The 7,121-nt window shown below is 45.1% G+C and overlaps 1 non-coding gene across 1 annotated transcript; it reads right to left on the minus strand.

Annotated features, from left to right (window-relative positions):
• Window positions 1–6,844: 6,844 nt before the first annotated feature.
• Window positions 6,845–6,919, minus strand: Trnas-cga (transfer RNA serine (anticodon CGA)). The gene has a single exon. It is a non-coding gene; the product is annotated as a tRNA-Ser (tRNA).
• Between the last annotated feature and the right edge of the window lie 202 nt (window positions 6,920–7,121).

Below are 7,121 nucleotides of genomic sequence, written 5' to 3' on the forward strand. Positions count from 1 at the left end.
CTACGATCGCAGGTTCGAATCCTGCCTCGGGCATGGATGTGTGTGTTGTCCTTAGGTTAGTTAGGTTTAAGTAGTTCTAAGTTATAGGGGACTTATGACTTCAGCAGTTGAGTCCCATAGTGAAAAAAAAAAAAAAAGAAAAACGAAAAGAATCCGGTAAAATATCAGATTTTCGAAATCGCTGAGGCTATAAAAAGATCCTGCAAGAACGGGACCAACGACGACTGAAGAGAATCGTTCAACGTGACACAAGTGCAACTCTTCCTAAAATTCCTGCAGATCTCAGTGCTGAGCCATCAAGAAGTGTCAGCGTGTGAACCATTCAACGAAACATCATCGATATGGACTTTCGGAGCCGTAGGCCCACCGGTGTACCCTTGATGGTTGCACGACACAAAGTTTTACGCCTCGCCTGGGTCGGTCAGCATCACCATTGGACTGTTGACGACTGGAAACGTATTGCCTGGTCGGACGAGTATCGTTTGAAATCGTATCGAGCAGATGGACGTGTATGGGTATAGAAACCACCTCATTAATCCATGGACCCTGCATGTCAGCAGGGGACTCATCAAGCTAGTGAAGGCTCTGTAATGGTGTGTGGGGAGGGGGACGGGGCGGGGGGGAGAGGAGAGGGTTGCAGTTGGAGTGATATGGGACCGCTGATATATCTAGGTACGAATCTGATAGGTGACACGTATGTAAGCATCCTGTCTGATCACCTGCAACTATTCATGTTCATTGTGCATTCCGATGCACTTGGGCATTTCTACAGGGTGTTTCAAAAATGACCGGTATATTTGAAACGGCTATAAAAACTAAACGAGCAGCGATAGAAATACACCGTTTGTTGCAATATGCTTGGGACAACAGTACATTTTCAGGCGGACAAACTTTCGAAATTACAGTAGTTACAATTTTCAACAACAGATGGCGCTGCAAGTGTTGTGAAAGATATAGAAGACAACGCAGTCTGTGGGTGCGCCATTCTGTACGTCGTCTTTCTGCTGTAAGCGTGTGCTGTTCACAACGTGCAAGTGTGCTGTAGACAACATGGTTTATTCCTTAGAACAGAGGATTTTTCTGGTGTTGGAATTCCACCGCCTAGAACACAGTGTTGTTGCAACAAGACGAAGTTTTCAACGGAGGTTTAATGTAACCAAAGGACCGAAAAGCGATACAATAAAGGATCTGTTTGAAAATTTTCAACGGACTGGGAACGTGACGGATGAACGTGCTGGAAAGGTAGGGCGACCGCGTACGGCAACCACAGAGGGCAACGCGCAGCTAGTGCAGCAGGTGATCCAACAGCGGCCTCGGGTTTCCGTTCGCCGTGTTGCAGCTGCGGTCCAAATGACGCCAACGTCCACGTATCGTCTCATGCGCCAGAGTTTACACCTCTATCCATACAAAATTCAAACGCGGCAACCCCTCAGCGCCGCTACCATTGCTGCACGAGAGACAATGGTTCAAAAATGGTTCAAATGGCTCTGAGCACTATGGGACTTAACATCTATGGTCATCAGTCCCCTAGAACTTAGAACTACTTAAACCTAACTAACCTAAGGACAGCACACAACACCCAGCCATCACGAGGCAGAGAAAATCCCTGACCCCGCCGGGAATCGAACCAGGGAACCCGTGCGTGGGAAGCGAGAACGCTACCGCACGACCACGAGATGCGGGACACGAGAGACATTCGCTAACGATATAGTGCACAGGATTGATGACGGCGATATGCATGTGGGCAGCATTTGGTTTACTGACGAAGCTTATTTTTACCTGGACGGCTTCGTCAATAAACAGAACTGGCGCATATGGGGAACCGAAAAGCCCCATGTTGCAGTCCCATCGTCCCTGCATCCTCATTAAGTACTGGTCTGGGCCGCCATTTCTTCCAAAGGAATCATTGGCCCATTTTTCAGATCCGAGACGATTACTGCATCACGCTATCTGGACATTCTTCGTGAATTTGTGGCGGTACAAACTGCCTTAGACGACACTGCGAGCACCTCGTGGTTTATGCAAGATGGTGCCCGGCCACATCGCACGGCCGACGTCTTTAATTTCCTGAATGAATATTTCGATGATCGTGTGATTGCTTTGGGCTATCCGAAACATACAGGAGGCGGCGTGGATTGGCCTCCCTATTCGCCAGACATGAACCCCTGTGACTTCTTTCTGTGGGGACACTTGAAAGACCAGGTGTACCGCCAGAATCCAGAAACAATTGAACAGCTGAAGCAGTACATCTCATCTGCATGTGAAGCCATTCCGCCAGACACGTCGTCAAAGGTTTCGGGTAATTTCATTCAGAGACTACGCCATATTATTGCTACGCATGGTGGATATGTGGAAAATATCGTACTATAGAGTTTCCCAGACCGCAGCGCCATCTGTTGTTGAAAATTGTAACTACTGTAATTTCGAAAGTTTGTCTGCCTGAAAATGTACTGTTGTCCCAAGCATATTGCAACAAACGGTGTATTTCTATCGCTGCTCGTTTAGTTTTTATTGCCGTTTCAAATATACCGGTCATTTTTGAAACACCCTGTAGCAGGAAAATGCGACACCCCACATGTCCATAATTGCTACAGAGTGGCTTCAGGAACGCTCTTGTAAGTTTAAACACTTCCACAGGCACCAAACTCCACGGACATGAACTTTATGGAGCATACCTAGGATGCGTCGCAATGTGCTATTCACAAGAGATCCCCAACCCCTCGTACATTCACGAATCTATAGACAGCCCTGGAGGATTCATTGTGTCAGAGTTCCCTCCAGCAGTACTTCAGACATTAATCGAGTCCATGCCACGTCGTGTTGTGGCATTTCTGCGTGCTCTTAGGGGCCCTGCACGATAATAGGCAGGTGTACCAGTTTCTTTGGCTCTTCACTGTATAAGGCCGAAAGCTTTGGCGGAGTTAGTAATATGGGAGTCAGTATTTTTTTCATATTATTAGAATTCAGCTAAAAGTTCTTCTCATCCTCCCAGTTTCAACAGAAACGCTAGAAGTTCGTTTCCGATTCTAAGAGTTCAAAATCCTACCCAAGGAACAAAATGAATCAAAACGACCGAGTGGTCATGCCCTCCTCATTGTGTATCAAAGCACTGCAATTGATGTTGTAGGAGTAGTGAATCATTTTTCCAATCTGACACGCCAGATACACACTTCTTAAAAGTAAGTGCCAGCTACTATTATGTGTTTCACTGTTTGTTTAATGTTGATAAATTTTTGGACTTACGTTAAACAGTGAATATTGTTTAGTTATAAAAGTTAGACAGAACACCTACCGCCCAAGAAGTGCTAAATACGCTTATGCCTATCAATTGGAAAAAAGCGCAAGTCATCTCCTTTGTCAAGCAGAGTCGAAGGACAGACGGGCATAATTATAGGTGCAGGCCGGGGTGGCCGAGCGGTTCTAGGCGCTACAGTCTGGAACCACGCGTCCGCTACGGTCGCAGGTTCGAATCCTGCCTCGCGCATGGATGTGTGTAATGTCCTTAGGTTAGTTAGGTTTAAGTACTTCTGAGTTCTAGGGGACTGATGACCTCAGAAGTTAAGTCCCATAGTGCTCAGAGCCATTTTTAATTATGGGTGTATATTTCTGACGTCAGTTTGTTCCATGATTGTGGAATGTGTTTAATGCTCACGTATTATGAGGTTTTTAGAGAAGAAAAGCCTGACATGTAAATAGCAACAGTACTTCCGCAAACAGAGATTTTTTGGGAAACACTCCTCCATTGTTTCGGAACGCCAGAAACAAAGGCGCTGGAGTTGATGTGTTCCTTTCCGGCAGGCTGAGGGATAACAGCAGTGCAAATGCTATTCTTTTAAGTAAGGGGAGGTTTCTCCAAGTTTAAAATCTAAGAGATGGACCGTATTCTAGCCTTCTGTAGGAACGTTTGCCCTGTGAAAGTGTTTACTAATGTGAATAGCTGTGTTTGGCTTTAAGAGTGCAGTGAATTGCCAGCAAGGAAGTTGTACACAGATGATATCTCACTGTCACTTAGCGGTGAGAGCCCAGCTTGGGATAGTGAGTGAAGGGGTTTTCGTGTAGGGAGGACTTATTCTAAGTTCCCCGCACGTATGTGAATGGGAACAGGGACGTTCAAGAGTGGACTGCTAAGCGCTTTTTATCTCTCTTATCTGGGGCAGAAATGGTCAATGTCACAGGTATACTGGCGTGCTTTTAAAAGTCTACCAACTTTCGGTAGGTCAGCGTAGTGAAGAAAACCCACATAAGCACGTATTCGGGACTCATATAAAACATTTAAACTTTAAGACCCCCTGGTAAAAAACAGCGAGATGGAAATTCCACTCAGATACACTGAATAAAATATGACAACACACCACTTCATGCATAATAAGAACCTCATTGCTGTTATCTCACATCCATTGCATAAACCTGAAACCACTGCAGAGTTGTTGTGTAAATTTATAGCTGACTCTCTAACTTAAGGGAACGTTAATTTTAAATAAGTAGCAGTGGTTCAATGTAGCACATTTTAGTATTAACTTTTACCCACGATTTATTGTAGTGTAAATATACTATTTACGAAAAGAGTAATTCAGCGACGCTGCACACTATTAACTTAACATTAAATAAGATGCGAATGAATATTTATGTGTTGTATAATATCAGATTAACATGCCTGTTAGCTCACTACATATAAAAAACATTTATACAAATCGGTCGACAGGCTCAAGATTTGTAAATTTTTTGTTGTACTGAGGTATGTTACTAGTGATGGCGCAGTTGGAGAGGTGGCAGTAAAAGCGACAGCTAGTGACAGGTTAGGGAGCTGTGGTAGTGTGGGAAGACACAGGCAGGAAGGGATGGACGGAAGTAATTATTCGTGGATGAAAAAACTCTTCCTGTGAAACACCCGTTGCCAGGAAGCCGAAGCCCAGTCCTGAAGATCTGTTGGAAGTGGAAAACGGAGATGAAATGCAGGCCGATGTGGCTCCCACTTCCGCACAACAAATTATGCCGCCACGAACAGATAGTGACGCAGCTGGTAGTGGCCTTTCACGGAAATGTGACCCTAAGCCTGAGGTCACAGCTGCAATAACCGCATCAAGTGCACAGCCCATAAAGTGCGAACAGTACGAGGAAGTACCAAGTAAACAACCTGCTGACTCCGAAGCGCAACGCCGCGCCGAAGGAGGAAATAAACAAGCATCACCGCCGCGCCAGCAAGACAACACAACAGACAACACGCCGGAGCCAACTTTTGACGACTCGCAAGGCACCACCGTTGCGCCAGACGAGCACCGTCGGCGGCTGCGACCGAAACCAGGTTTTGCTGTCACGCGTCATCAAGCGAAAGCCACGCTAGAGAAGAAAGACATCAAGAAAAAGAATATTAAATATGAAGTCATCAGGGCCAAGACTGAAGAGAAGAAAGAGAAGGACCACAGTGACTTATAGCAATGCATTGTCAGGATTTCAGGATAATTTTCTTCCCAAGCACTTTGTTTATAAGCAGTGAAAATTTTTCTAGGAAGTTAATACATGTAATGGGCACACAGCTTGTAAAGATCATGACTTGTAGAGAAGCACGTTGCTGCTATAATCATACCGATCCTCATCCCAAATAGCTTCTTCTGGTATGTCTGTGGTTCAAATGGCTCTGAGCACTATGGGACTCAACTGCTGAGGTCATTAGTCCCCTAGAACTTAGAACTAGTTAAACCTAACTAACCTAAGGACATCACAAACATCCATGCCCTAGGCAGGATTCGAACCTGCGACCGTAGCGGTCTTGCGGTTCCAGACTGCAGCGCCTTTAACCGCACGGCCACTTCGGCCGGCGGTATGTCTGTGATGCAAGCTTATAGCATTACTACTATTAACATTAATAAAATACAGCCACCCTTGAAATTGGCAGCACTAAAAGAATTCTTGTACCAGTCTGGGACAGATATCGCGTTGCTACAAGAAGTTGCGATAACGGAATTTCGGATCCCAGGCTTTTTTGAAATTGTTAATGTTTCTACGGAAGCCAATATCGGTACGGCCATTCTTATAAGGGAAGGCATTCCGGTGACTGAAATCGAACGACTAGAATCAGGAAGAGCCATAGGCATAAAAATTTTCGATGTGACCGTGCTTAACCTTTACGCCCAATCAGGAAATTCCCACAAATTGGATCGTGCGAAGTTTTTTCAAGATGAACTGATTTATTTATTGAGGAAAAATCCGTGTTCTCTTATAGTTGGTGGAGATTTTAACTGTGTTTTAAACCAGAAAGATCAACAACCCAATTTCAACTACTCGCCACAGTTCAAAAAGTTAGTAAGTGACCTACAACTTAAGGATGTGTGGGAACTTCAGCACCCGACGTCAGTCGAGTTCACGTATATAACCAGCCACTCCCGCAGCAGACTAGATAGAATTTACGTGTCACCAAATTTGCCAAATTTTTTATTAAACGTTGAAACTATTCCCGTGTATTTTAGCGATCACAGTACACTTTTGACTTCCTTTAATTTAAGTGTACAGCCAACCCGTCGATTCAGAGGCCAATGGAATTTGAATATCTCTGTTTTAACTGACGAAGAACTGGAACAGGATGTAAGAGTATCGTGGACTATGTGCCTCCGCACAGTAGACAAGCACCCAACAGTCATTGACTGGTGGACTAGGAGGGCTAAACCTAGGCTGCGGAAAGTTGCCATGCAGTTTAGAGCAGCGAGGCACAGGGAGTTGAGGAATACAATGGAGTTTTATTATTAAGTTTTAAGAGACTAATATAAACAGCTCCATGATGACGTAATTCGTCTGAATGATATCAAAAAAATTGAAGCCAAGTTGAAACTTCCTGGCAGATTAAAACTGTGTGCCCGACCGAGACTCGAACTCGGGACCTTTGCCTTTCGCGGGCAAGTGCTCTACCAACTGAGCTATCGAAGCACGACTCACGCCCAGTCCTCACAGCTTTACTTCTGCCAGTATCTCGTCTCCTACCTTCCAAACTTTACAGAAGCTCTCCTGCGAATCTTGCAGAACTAGCACTCCTGAAAGGCAAAGGTCCCGAGTTCGAGTCTCGGTCGGGCACACAGTTTTAATCTGCCAGGAAGTTTCATATCAGCGCACACTCCGCTGCAGAGTGAAAA

The sequence above is a fragment of the Schistocerca nitens genome, chromosome 3 (genome assembly GCF_023898315.1).
Source record: "Schistocerca nitens isolate TAMUIC-IGC-003100 chromosome 3, iqSchNite1.1, whole genome shotgun sequence".
NCBI classification, from domain to species: Eukaryota; Metazoa; Arthropoda; class Insecta; order Orthoptera; family Acrididae; genus Schistocerca; species Schistocerca nitens.